Below are 14,840 nucleotides of genomic sequence, written 5' to 3'. Positions count from 1 at the left end.
TGGAATGAGCAGGTGAGATGGTGGGGGGAGCTGGGCAGGTGCTGGAATGAGCAGGTGAGATGGTGGGGGGAGCTGGGCAGGTGCTGGAATGAGCAGGTGAGATGGTGGGGGGAGCTGGGCAGGTGCTGCAGTGAGCAGGTGAGATGGTGGGGGGAGCTGGGCAGGTGCTGCAGTGAGCAGGTGAGATGGTGGGGGGAGCTGGGCAGGTGCTGTTAGTCGCCCTACAGTCACAGCATTTGGCTCATGTGAATAGACATGCCGTAAAAAATGGCCCCTATTAATTATGGTCTGTGAGCAATACAGACAATGAAAATGGCTTGCTGTTCTGCAGCTTAAGCCACACTTAACAATTGTGAACTCTGAAAACAAGAAACAATAGTAAAGTCAATAAGCTTGAAGACATTAAGCTCTCATTGTAAATAATGTGAAAATACAGACAGCACTAAAAAGAGTAATTTATTATACCTCTGTGCCTCACAGAAGAATGGCTTTTGGCATGGTATTCCACCTGAAGCCTCTGACCCTGGTATTGGCAGAACGGGCAGTGATAACTGCCAGAATTACAAATATACACTTTTGGGCTCCCATCATGGTGTAAGTGTGTGATGTGTTTCTGGTCAAAGAAAATAAACACAAACAACATGGTTAGGCAATAGGCAGGAATCAAATAAGCTGCATATACATTTATTTTGTAAAAATCGAATTTAAATATAGTTTATGCAGTTTTTTCAGGACTTTGCTTATACAGCAATCCTACTATTACATAGTATAGTTATTAGTTCTCAAGTAGTGCAAAAATAATATAATGACTTTCCTAAAGTTTTCAGGACTTTGCTTATACAGCAATCCTACTATTTTGAAGCAACACAAATGTAGTTTTACTTTCAATCAACACATTTTAAACCGCAGCAAAAACAAATAGTTAATTTATTCAGGGATACTTACCTCCATCGTGACAGAACTGCTACCCCGGAAACAGGATGTCACGTGCCTCAAAGGTTGAGAAGGAGGGGCCGTTAGTCACGTGCCAGGAGGGGCTTAGGTTGTGAAGGAGGGGCCTAGGTTGAGAAGGAGGCGCCGTTAGTCACGTGCCTCAAAGGTTGAGAAGGAGGGGCTTGAGGTACTGCGCACTGCAGTGAGGGGCTTCTCGCCACAGGCTGTCTCAGGCTTCCATCATAGGGAGAGGAGGGTGGCGCTTGGACGGCTGCTTTGTGCTACTACATCAGGTGGGACGCCATTTAGCTAACATTAGCGACCACATTACGTTTTTAGATGTTGTTGATTAACGTCCCTTAAAGGTGGGGTATGTAATTTATTTCAGAAACACTGATTGTTATATGCCATGGAATGCTTTTAACATCCAGATAGCAATGCATATATGAAATGCTTTGACAATAAATACATACCAAATGTTCATCTGTGGAAGCCGTAGCGCTGTAAAAAGCACGACCAATCATTTTAGCCGGCCTGGCTAACAAACAGTGAGCAGCTGCCCAGCTGCTCACTGTTTGTAAAAGTAAATAAATAGTATTTTCATTTCAATAATGTACTTTCTATACCCTGCTTCATAAACAATACTGACATCCCTGCTCCTCCGAGTCTGGGGGTCCGGGGATGTGAGGACAGCGCGAGGACACAGACAGGGAAGCTGCTTTACTTCATAAAGGAAATGGTGGTCAATATTACAGTAACAACATAGGAGCTAAAACGCTTAATAACCTTCATTATGTGTTAGAGAAAGAACATAAGAAAGTTTGACAAAGATGAGGCTGTGAAACGGGCAGCGGATCCGCTGTGTGTAGAAAGAGAGAGAGAGAGAGAGGGACGCTGAGCTGCACCATGCAGCGATCAGCTGATAAGGACACTGCGGGGCGGCCTCCGCCCCCTGTCCTCACAACTCTTATTAATCCCGGCACTGGACAATTGTTATTTGTTCCTACTCGGAACGAGTTTTGCTTCCCAACCCTGCCACTGTGCTACACTTCCCGCCCCGCCCCATCTAACTGTACAGAAAGCGGCGAGATGCATTTCCTTAGGAATCGACAAGCAGAACCGAAACTAACATTTCTAAACGAACAATGGCGGACACGTACAATTTGCGAATGAGTTCTGCCTTTTGTAAACTGAATTTATCAATAATTTGTCAATAAATCAGGGCGAAAAACATCACTTGTCCGCCGGACAAGTCAATTGAAAGATCTACTTGTCCGATATTGTAAATAACACGTCCCGGACGGTGGGACGTGTACTTTTTCGCACACTGAACATTGTGGTAAACTAGCTAAACTGAAGATTCTCGTCTGTTCTCTGTCTTCTCCTCTTGTCCTGTCAATTTAATTTCATCTCTTCATGTGTCATTGTTTCCTCTTTTCCCTTGTTCATTTGGCTTTGCTCTCTTGTTTTGTTTCCTATTCTATTGTTTGGTCAAGAAGAAGTTATGGAGTTCTGTTCTCTCTCTTTTCTATTCTCTCCTATCATGTCATCTCCTTTTGTCCTCTCCTTTACTTTCAAGTATATTTGCAATAAAGTAATTGTGTAGAGTTTGTAGAATGTATTTGATGAATATATGACCATTCTTTGTTATCTCCACTATATTCCAGACCACTGAGCCAACAGACATTAGATACCTTTGTGTTCGGGGACTGCCAATCATCTTGGGGGATGAGCCTTCTGCCTTCTTCAAGACCTGCACCGTAAGTTACTTCAACCCTTGTGTTATGTTCACATTTTGCACCCTTTGGTAATTTTTAAAAGAGTTAAAAAAAATACGGAACTAAATTTAACTTACACAATTCCTTTTATATATTGTCTTTAACTAATTCACCAACAATATAAATGAAATATGATACGTTTTTTTAAATACTCTTTGCTAGATCAAATTGAACAATGGAAGTGTCAATACAAATGTAATTTATGGAAGAAAAACTAGGTTTACATGTTCATGCTTTTCTAGGAAAAATGCAAATTTTTTTTTTTTTCATTAATGTTATTGTTTGTAATCTTTGTCTTATAATAATTAGGGATGCCAGTGATTATTCGATTATTCGAATATTTGTTACAGTCTCCATAATCGAATATTATTTTATTTATATTTTTTTTTATTATTATTTATGTTTTTTTTTTTTTTTTTCTGGCTTAGTTTCAATCAAAATATAGACTAATGCTAATAATAGTAATAGTATTAATAATTGTAAATGGCCATTGGTCACACCACCAGTTTGTTTTACTGTAAACTTGGAGGAAGCCTGCGTGCAGAGCAGACTGCTGCTGCAGCACGCTACACACCGACCCCGCCCCCACCCCCCTCTCCCTCACACGTGCGACTAAAGATGAACAAAGCGGCAGGTAAAAAGAGTTCCTCCTCGTGGAACTACTTCGAACTTACAAGTCCAAAGGAAGTTAAATGCAAGCTCTGCGAAAAGACGTTGGTCTATCACAGCTCAACCTCAACAATGCGTTTTGAGTGCATCCATTTGAAGATGCGCGATGCGCGCACAATTTATTTATTGCAATGCTGCTATTATTAATAATACAGGCTACAGCCTGTATTAATAATAGCATTGCAATAAATAAATTGCTATAATAATATGTATTGCAATGCTGCTATTATTAATACAAGCTGTAGCCTGTATTTAATAATGGCAGCATTGCAATAAATACATTGTGCGCGCATAGCGCATCTCCAAATAAAGGCAATGGCAGGCACTTTAGAAAACAACAACAAATAAACCAACATCATGTACTGGGGGGTCGGTCGAATAATCGATTATTATTCGCCAGGGCTGCCGAATAATCGATTTTGATCATGGTCAGTTTCTGGCAACCCTAATAATAATCAAAGCCTTCGAGGAAATATAGCAATTTAACAGCAATTGAAACACAAGAACCACACATCCAAGTGTTTGGCTGTGAAATACTGATGAAACATCCATTTAAATGACAGAACAGATATAAACACAAAGCAAATATAAACAATTAACAGTCACTATTCATAAAATACAGTAAATCCGAAAAATACATATATGTTGGCCATTTTGCTGGTAGATAATTGTAGTTCTGCACTATACACTGTAATGTGAGGTTATGTGTCTGTTTAGTCCTTCCTCCGGCGTGCAGGTGCGAGGGGGACAGTTCGTTAAAATGTTTATAATGTTCTGGAATAGTTTTGTGCACACACTACAAAGGGTACAGATCAAGGGAAAACAGGTTCAAACATTGTGTGTGTGTGTGTTTGTTTGTTTGTTTGTTTGTTTGTGTGAAAATTAAAAGAATTCCACATGTCCTTCACAATAAATAAGCCCCATGGAGTTTCAGGTTGAACAAAAATATCCTTATATATTTTTTTACTCATTGAAAATGGAAATCGGGTAAATTTGACCCGAACTCCAAATATGTTGTATGTGAATAATGAAGATTGTCTGCATCAAATGTTCACAAATTCATGGCAGCCAAGCTCCATACAAAACCATATTTGGTGCACAATTTGCAACTAGTACTTGTAATGTACAGATCCAGTTATGGCGTCTGACGTAAGGCCAATTTAAGGCCCAGATTGTCCTTTTATTTATTATTTTTGGTTTTTATGTTGTTTGATGCTTTTCATTATAAACAGTGGACGCTACTTTTTGGTCGACGATGTAGAATTATCTGTCAATCTCTTTATTTCTCTATTAGGATGCGGCTGATAAGGAGGTGTACAGTCAAACGCCACTGGGAATCCTCTGTGCCGGAGAAAATCCTCAGCTCAACCAGGGCCGGCGTCATGGGCGGGCCCCATGGGGCCGGGCCCGCCCATCCAGGATTTGGGCCCGCCCATGAGAAATCAGGGCTGATTAAAAAAAATGATATACAAATATTTTTTAAATGTTTGTATTATTATGTTTATTGTTGTTATTTGTAGGGCTTTGTCATACCATTTATTTTTGTATTAAACTATGTTGAAACATTAGTATAATATAATTTTTTTATTTTGCTATGAAATTCTGAATGAATCTCTGTGCGCGAGACTGGTTTTTCGCGGGGTTGAGTTGTGTGTGTTTTTTTTTTAAAATGAGACGCGTCACAGCAGCGTCAGTTTACTGTGGCGGTTAGTTTGGCTAGGCTATTATCCTTTTTTATATGTATCGGCAACAATGGATATTAGGAAGTGGTTCACGAACAATAAGAGCTCACAAAAGGATTGTGGCACTGACAACTCAGCACCAGATGCTGGCAACTTGACGTGTCTCCCGCCACCTATTCCTTCTCCTCCACCAGGTCCCGAGTCAACGTTGTCAGACGAAGCCTCTTCGGGGCCGGGCAGGAGCAGCAGTTCAACCTTTAGCAGCCCAGGCCCAGCTCTCATTCTAAACGCTCGTGATCTTGGAGATTTTAGTTTTCTAGTTCCAGAGGACCTTGGCGTGGATACACCAAAACAGGTAGTCCTGGATAGTTTCCCCTCTCGGCTCTTCTCCGGGAAAAAACGTAGTTTTGCCAGCTCATGGTACCAAAACCGACCCTGGCTTGAATACTCCGTAAAAGGCGATGCTGCGTACTGTTTCCCATGCAGAAAGTTTAAGGCTCATCATCATGACGCATCGTTCACCATAAAAGGCTTCAAAGACTGGAAGCATGCCTTACAAAAGGGCACGGGTCTTAGCAAACACAGCACTTCCAAGGAACATTTAGTCTGTGAGAAATTGTGGAGAGAAAAACAAATGCGCATCGAGACTGGTCAGGAAATCACAACTCTTGTCAACAAAGATCAGCTGGCTCGTAACAAATATTACGTGGGCTCCATTATTGACATTGTGACTTTTCTCTCTACCAGCAATCTTCCTTTCCGAGGTGACCACGACTCTTTAGAGTGTATGTCCAAGTCTGGCAGTGGGTTATTTTTGTCATTGTTTGAGTATACCATCGAAAAGGACCCAGAACTCGCGAAAATTGCCCCCACCATTCCCAAAAATGCTACCTACATAAGCCATGATATACAAAACGAAATAATTGACCTGATGAGCAAAGTTGTAACGGAGCATATTGTTGAGGAAATAGGCGACTCCTTTTACACTGTCAAAATAGATGGAACCCGAGACCCAACAGGCTGTGAAAACATTTCAATTGTACTGCGTTTTGTTGATGAGAACTATGTCATAAAAGAGAGGCTCTTAACAATCGCCACAGCAGTTGCAGGTGATGCAAAAACCCTCACACAGACACTGATTGATGAAATACGCAAAGCTGGCCTGAGCACAGACAAAATTCTCAGCCAGGTATACGATGGAGCAAGTCTTATGTCGGGGAGACACGGTGGGGTTCAAAGACTCCTTCAAGATGAACTGGGCAGAGAAATCCCATATGTGCACTGCTTCAACCACCAGCTGCACTTGGTCGTTGTTCACGCCATGTCCGGTGAGAGAGCCATTGAGGATTTATTCAACATCTGTAATGTCCTCTACAAGTTCACACGAAAGCCATTACCAGGGAAACACGCTGAAGCGTTTACTCGAACAGCGCTCGACAGGGCACCTGGCCACTGTTCAGATTATTCTGAAATCTTTTCAGGATATAGTGGAACTACTACGACACGTTGAAAACTCTGCATCATTTCCAGCTGACTTGAGGATGGAGGCAGCAGGCTTGCTGAGCAGAATTTTAAAGCCAAGCTTTAAATTCCACACCCAGATAATATGCAAGATATTGTCCCTGCTTGAGCCAGCTAACAGGATGATGCAGTCAGAGGAAATGGACCTTCAAACGGCAGTACAGCTTGTCAACACTGCCAAAGAGTGTGTTGAGGCCCTGCGCACCGAAAAGGTGTTCACGGAGATGTGGAGTGAGTGCGCACAGGAGAGAGCGGATGATACTATCCATCCCGGTCCCACCAAGAGAAGGCGAACTCTTAACACAACTTTGGAGGATTATGTTGTTGAAGAGACAGTGGGAGTGGGAACACAAGAAAACCACCAGATGACAGAGAAACGGCGGCTGTTTTACAGCTGCATTGATGCAGTTACGGAAGAAATTGCGCGCCGCTTTGGAGAGCGAAACAGCGCATTCATGGAGGCTATTGCTTCACTCAACCCGGAAAGCAGCTTCTTCCTGGAGCCCGAAAAAGTGGAACCTTTGCTTAAACTGACTGGAACCACGCTCGTTGATGCTGAGTTCATTGTGGCCAAAAAGCTGATTCTGAAACACGTGGACAGCATCACACCACCAGAGGATGGGAAATGGACATTGAAAAACATACTTGGTCATCTCCACACGACGCTTGAGGCAATGCCAAGTGTTCTCACCGCATTTAAGGTTTCACTTACCTTTGGAGCTTCGACAGCTTTATGTGAGAACTCTTTTTCCACACTGAAAAACGTTTTCAGTGAGCACCGAAGGAGCATGTCTCACACTCGGAAAGCAAATTTAATCCAACTTGGTTTCGAGATGGACCTGACAAAAAAATGCAAGAATGAGTGGAAAGAGATGTTGCTGAGGAGGTTCCATTCATCTGGGAAACGTCGGCTACAGCTTTATTAGGCCCACCCTGAGTACATTGTGTAAGTAGCAAACAATCATATCACGATGTAGACTAAGCCGTTGTTTTCAAGCTTTAATGTGAACAAAATATTGGGTATTTTTCAGTGTGTTCTTTTCACTGTATGTTTGCCAATATATTTGTTATTTGTTATTTGTTTAATTCCACTTCTTTACGCCAAGAGACACACCTCTGCTTTAAAGTAGTTCGTGCAAACTGATGTTTAACATGTAATTTCCTCCTGATGCTCATCCTCTGAAATTAAAATACATTTGCATATTATATTTGTATATTTTCTGGCAGTATTCTGTTTTTTGCTGCATAACTAAAGCCGTCTGATATTCTATTAAATGTTAACAGCCTTGACTCAATACATTGTTTTTTCTTAGTACATTATGCAACATTCTCACAGCTTTTTTCTGTAATGTAATTCAATGTTTTAAATTACTCACAGGTAATCCATCCATGGTGCTGAAGTAGCGTTATTTTTGTGCCTCTATCCTGAGCACATGTGTACATTTCCTATGCTCAAAAGGTTTCATTGCGTGCACAAACATAACGCCTAAATCTGTCTGCAACTATATATGCACATATGTTACGTTAAAATGGGGTGGCGCCTGGTGGTCGGGGGGTGGGCCCGCCCAGGTAAATCAAATGCCCGCCCAGAGACGTATGTCTGCCGCCGGGTCTGAGCTCAACCCATCCAGTGTGGCAATCGTCTTGGAGGGGAATGTGGTGATGGATGGACCGGCTAACCTGCCTCAGGCCTTCTGTGTCCTGTTCAGACTCATTTATGCCCTGCAACTGGAGTACCCAAAGTGCATGAAAAACACTTTCCACTTTGTTCAGCAGGTGATATTAAAACTTGGTAAAGTTGAGCTGGCACCCAAAATTTAGACTTTGAAAAATCAGCTTACATTGTGAAACGGGGTTCTGAAAAGTTGGCTACTGTTACATATGGCAAGTATTTAGGCTTCCATATTGCATTTTGTTGTTGTTGCATGTTTGCACTGTTTGACCTATTAAGCTTGTTGGCATTTCCATTTGTGTTTTATTCTATAAACTACTGACAACATCTCTCCCAAAAGTCATTTAGAGCATTTATTTGCAGAAAATTACAACTGGTCAGAATAACAGAGAAAATGCTGTGTTTTCAAACCTCAAATAATGCAAAGAAAACAAGTTCTTCATTATTAAACAACACAATACTAATGTTTGAACTTAGGAAGAGTTCAGAAATCAATATTTGGTGGAATAACCCAGATGTTTCAATAACAGCTTTCAATGCGTCTTGGTTGCTCGCCACCAGTCTGTCACATTGTTGCTGGGTGACTTTTTGTCTCTCCTGGCACACAAACTCAAGCAGCTCGGCTTTGTTTGATGGCTTGTGACCATCCATCTTCCTCTGGATCACATTCAGTGGGGTTCCAACTGTTCCATGACAGGGTCTTGATCTGGTCTTCCTCCATTCACACCTGAATTGAGCTGAGGGTGGGTTTATCCAGCAGGACAATGCTCCATGCCCCACAGCCAGGTCAATCCAGAGGAATATGAATGGTCACAAGCCATCACTCAAAGCCAAGCTGCTTGATTTTTTTGTGCCAGGAGTGGCTTAATAAGTGACCCAACAGCAATGTGAAAGGTGTTGCAGAGCAGCCAAGACGCATGAAAGCTGTGATTGAAAATCTGGGTTATTCCACCAATTATTGATTCCTGAGCCCTTCCTATGTTAAAACATTAGTATTGTGTTGTTGAAAAAGGAATTTTAAATTGTTTTCTTTGCACTATTCGAGGTCTGAAAACACCATCTTTTTTGGTTACTTTGAACATTTGGAATTTTTTGTAAATAAACGCTCTAAATGAAAATATTTGGAGTTTGGGATAAATGTTGTCATTAATTTATAGAATAAAACACAAATGTTAATCCAGTTTTTACCGATAGTAAAACGAGAGAAACTGATAATTTTACAGAGGTCTCTTAATTTTTTCAGAGCTCTACATAAATATATAGATCTGTATAGATATAACTATATATCTTTATATATAGAGAGATTGCTATTGTTTCATGTGAAAAATGTTCTCAGGAAAATGTATGGTACAATATTTTTGCCACAGTTTGTATAGGAAGCTCAATTTCATTGTATCCAAATGAAACACTCAAGTTTTAATAAAAGGTCAAACTTTATTTTTGTGTCTTTTTTCTTTTTTGTAGTTGACGGAATAAAAAATATAAATACGAAATGTAACCACTTTCAACTAAAAATTCTAAGTCTAATCCATCAAACCAATTGATATTACACAATATTTTAAGTAAAATCAACTTCACATGAAGTGCATTGTACTTCAAATAACAATTCCAGTCCTTGAATAATTTAAGTTAAATGCACTCAAGTTTTCCTAATGCCTTACTTAAAAAAATAGAAAGTGGTTGACTTAAAAATGTAAGTAAAATCAACTTGACATGAAGTGGATTGTACTTCAAATAACAATTAAAGTCCTTGATTAATTTAAGTTGAATTTACTCAAGTTTTCATAATGCTTTACTTACATTTTTAAAGACTTTACTCTATTTTTTTAAGTAGATTCAACTTATCTGGGCTTACAGTGTAGAGCTACAACCCAGCTTCCGGTTTGGGGCAAACTACAGTACCCATAATCAGCTGTTTTGGGGGAAATTCTCATCTGCATGCCAAATTATCTCTTTCACAGCAATTGGCAGATATGCGCGACGTATTATTTACGGTAGATTGATTTACGACTCTCGCCTAAAGATATATATATTTTTTAATACTTTATTTTTTATTTGTTAAGACATTACAAAGGAAACAACAAGTAACATACAACATACAGGTCACTGGGGTAATACATCATCAATATGTTCTCAGCAATTATTCTTGCGATATGGGAAGATCTCCCTCACAACGGGTTCACAACCAATCTGTGTGCAGTGCATGACATTAAGGATTTTAATCTGTGGGCCATCTAAGCTAATTTACAGATGGCCCTGAGCCCAATAGAGATTGCCCTGAAAAATGCGCGCTGACGAAATGGCACGAAGGGTTTGGGGGGCCTCCTCCTAGAAAATTTAGATTTTTGCAGGTCTTAGATGCTGTCTGGTGCATTCTCTAGACTGAATTATAAGATGAACCTCCACAATATTGTATTGTACAATTTCAATTTTATTCTTCATTTCACTGTTTTTTCTTGTTTGTGTTTGCTCGCTTGCATGCCCTGCATAGCTATAAGAAACACTTAAGGTGTTGGTCAAGACACTTTCCATCTGATGAAGGCAAATGCCTTCCCAGATGTAACAAAGTAGAAAACATTACATTCAGTTATAACTGCCAAAACAAACATTATTTACACTATTATGGCCCCTGTTAAAAATGTTTGTAATGTTATCTACTGTAAGTTGGTCGAACGAATGCCTCCTCATCCGGAAGCTGACCGAGCAGACCCGAGCAGCAGTCGAGAGGAGCCGAGCGCATCCGCGAAGCACACAAAATGGCGACGTCAGAGTTCCCGTTAGCCGGCAAATCTAAATCTCTTCGGTCAAAATAATTTCCCTTTAGCGCAATACCGCTTCAGTTGCGCCACTTATGTAACAGAATAGAAGAGTATGTGACAGACAAGAATAGTCAATTCTAATGTCTAACACTTAATGTGGAGAAAGAGATGTCCTGTATGGGTTGATTGTGCGTTGATCTGTTGGTAATGCCTGGGGGTTCCGGTGGGCATGTGAACAAATGCATAATGCTGCGCTATACTTTGTGGCCTCACCCGGTTGCATAGCGACACTTATTGTTTAGGTGTCTTTTAATAAGCAGGTAGTCATATCATTAGCTAGAACTAGCTGGATCTGATCGATATGGACATAAACGCGAGTGAAGTCTAATCTGACGGGAGAGAGAGATCAGCTGCTGCTGACGAGTCGACACGCAGCTCTGCATGATCACATGCAGCGGTGAGCGGACAAAACACACACTTCAGGTTAGAATATCACACGTAGCTATTTTAATGACCTCTCAAACTACCTAAACTAGTTATAGATACGTTTAGTTTTACTGTCGGCTCACTCATTACTGGATCCGCGAGCTGCATGATACTGGCATAATAGATTGCCCGATCGGGCAACCAGCAGGTGAGGCTTCATTGCCCGAGCTAAATACTAGATGGCCCCGGGCCATCGGGCAGTCCTTAATGTCGAGCCCTGGTGTGAAACATACAGTAGTAGCAAAGTTATGCAAGAATTATAGACTCTTCTACCAAAAGGATTAAAGCAAAATAAAATAAATATCTCAGGGTTATGTGACCCCCCTCTTCATGTGCAAAACCCATTTGGACCAGTAATTGTCACATTTTTCACTACAGAGTCTGAGAGAAAAAGTCAGTCTCTCCATACGAAACAAGTCATTTACAATGTTTATCCATTCTCCCTTTGTTGGTGGATCTTTCACAAGCCATTTTTTGGTAATTGCCTTTTGGCTGGCTGTCAGTAATATTTTAAGAAGATACTTGTCCCGAACAACAAATTCCACTGGTATATTAGCTAAATAAATCCCATCAAAACTGTTTGGAATCTCAAAGCCAATAATTGCATTTATTTCCATTATTATAGATAGCCAATAGGGTTCGATCACTGGACAATTCCAGAATATGTGGAAATGATCAGCCATAATATTACTACACTGCCTCCAGCAGTGTCCAGATTCTGGTCTGCCATTCTGATGGTATTTTATTCTTGGAGTTAGAAAAAATTGAATAATATTCTTCCATGAGAATTCTCTCCAAAGGCCAGAGCTGGAGGATTATATTTATGTTAGACCATTCCTCTTCTGTAATAGTAATATTAGCTTCTACTTCCCATTTGGATTTCACATATAGGGTTTAGTAGTTCTTGGCAGATTGTAGACAGGAGTATATTCTAGAAACCAGTTTTTTTTGGGTATTGCCCTTGCATACACCCACAAAAATGTCATGTCAATCGGGTCAAATTTGGTGTTCCCTTTCATTTTAATATTCCTATCAAAGTGATGCCTGAGCCGTAAGTACCTGAAGAAATCCTGGGGCTCCAAATTGCAGGTTTCTGTTAGCTGTTGGAAACTTTTCAAGCCAGTACTGGTAGCTATTAGGGAATATGATGTAATGCCTTTATGGATCCATTGTTTAAATCTAAAATCCAGCTCTGCTGGTTTAACATCTTTATCAAACGCCACCCATCTCAATAACATGGATTTTCTTTCAAGTCTTAAATCTTTGCAAATTTTGAACCAAATATTGAGGGGAACCAATGTCCAGCGGCTTAATTTATCAGAGTGCAATCTTTGAGGATGTATCACATACATTGAAGGGGTATGTTCAGTTGGCTCAGTTCAAGGTTTTTCCATTTTGCATCATAGTCACAATTGCACCAGCAAACTAAATACCTTAATTGTGCTGCTTTATAGTAGTCTTCAAAGCATGGAAGGGACATTCCTCCCTTTTCTTTCGATAACTGGAGTGTTTTTAGTCGCACTCTGGGTTTCTGACCTTTCCATATAAATCTGGATATCATTCGATTCCAATCGTTGAACTGTTTTGTTGGTATCTCTATAGACAGTGACTGAAAGAGGAACAGCAGGTGTGGTAAAATGTTCATCTTTACGATCTCAATCCGATTGTGCATGTTAAGGGTCAGAGGGCTCCATCTATCCAAATCTTTTTGAAGTTCCTTTGTGATATTACCGTAATTCATATTGTAAATATTGGCCAAATTCTTTAGTATAGTAATACCGAGGAGTTTAATACTGGAGGTATTCAACTTAAAATTGTACATTTCCCATAGTTCCCCTGTGGTGAGTAGTGGTAAGAAAGAGTTCGGGTCTTATTTATGTTTAATTTTTTAGTAAAAACCGAATTGAACCAGGCATGACATAAGTTTAGGCAGGCTTGAATCTGGGTTGGAGAGGGTCAACAGAATATCGTCGGCGTACAGACCTATTTTGTGCTCTATTTCTTTAATATAAAGTCCAGTTATTTCAACATTTTCTCATTGATTGAGCAAGTGGTTCTATAAATAATGCGAAGAGGGTGGGACTTAAAGGACAACCTTGACGGCACCCCCTCTCCAACGCTACAGTCTTTGAGAGATTCCCATTTAATTTAATCCTGGCTGTTGGTAAATTGTATAGGGATTCAAGACATCCCGCCTAAAGATTGTTTTAATCAGTGACGTAGCAGGCCCGGTAGACAATGGCAGGTCCGCTACCTAAGAAATCTAAAATAAATGTTCGGACATTCCAGCCCTCGTGGACAGAAGAGTGGGGTTTTGTGTTTCAGAAGGACCGTGCTGTGTGTACTTTATGTCTGGAAAATGTTGTTTGCCGGACGTTGTAGGAGCAAACACAGCAAAAGCCCACCTCCGCTCCGCGCCGTCCGTTAGATGAGCCTGGTCAGATTAATAAAAGAAGGAGTTCAAAACACCGGAATAAAAGTTATAACAATAATCTGATTTTAATGGTAAAAAAACACCAATACAAGTTACAGAGTACTCTGGACTCCCAGTTCTACTGCTGTGCGATACAGATATCGGGACCAGCCAGTCAGAAACAGGGGGCATCGTGCATGAATAAACATCAGTATACATAGACATATTTGGGGGCAGAGTTGTGGAGGTTGCGCCGCCCCCACCAAATCTCTAATTGGTCGATTTCACTCCTAAGCGAATCAGAGAGTCCGTGGGGAGGAGTTGTGTTGGTTGCTCACTCCCCTAGGTGTTCTTACTGGTTGAATTCACTTCTGGTCGGGCCCAATACAGCGAATCAGAGTTCTGGGAAAAAGTATTTTACTTCTGAACAGAGCCTGAGAGCTTCGGAAGTAAACAAGGACAGAGTCAATCTTTATCTTGAACCTTAATTCACTCCTTTACTTTCCTAAGGAATATTTCACACAAACTATTCTTTCCCAGACAATCAAACATTGTACACAGATATATTGGTGCCTGAGATTATATTGGCCCCAGAAAGAACCTTGAAAATAATATGTGTGTGTGCTGGTATCTGGGTCAGTGCGTGTAAGTGAGATGGTTATATATATATAGGATTACAGTAAAACAGTCCCAAATAATACATGTTCACTTCAGTACAGTTTAAAATAATACATGTTTACTTTAATACAGTTTAGAACAATATCTGTTTACTATAACGTCAAGTGTCAAACGGCATTTTGAGACCAAACACAAGACAACTTTCAAAGATGAGGCAGACAAGGCTGAATCCATCAAACGTGCCGTGTCTGGTTATGGGAAACAGGCAAACACTCTCAAAGCCTTTGCCACTGCTAACAATGATTCTAC

General features: G+C 40.5%; 1 long non-coding RNA gene across 1 annotated transcript; it reads right to left on the bottom strand.

The window, feature by feature from the left end:
• Positions 1-104: 104 nt before the first annotated feature.
• LOC117552381 lies at positions 105-1,087 on the bottom strand. The gene is made up of 3 exons (XR_004569954.1): positions 946-1,087; positions 466-613; positions 105-359 (listed from the first exon to the last, which is right to left on the bottom strand). It is a non-coding gene; the product is annotated as an uncharacterized LOC117552381 (long non-coding RNA).
• Between the last annotated feature and the right edge of the window lie 13,753 nt (positions 1,088-14,840).

This window comes from Gymnodraco acuticeps, unplaced genomic scaffold, assembly GCF_902827175.1.
Source record: "Gymnodraco acuticeps unplaced genomic scaffold, fGymAcu1.1, whole genome shotgun sequence".
NCBI lineage: Eukaryota > Metazoa > Chordata > Actinopteri > Perciformes > Bathydraconidae > Gymnodraco > Gymnodraco acuticeps.
The sequence above is the reverse complement of the archived record's forward strand: the minus strand, read 5'-3'. Positions and strand labels throughout refer to the sequence as shown.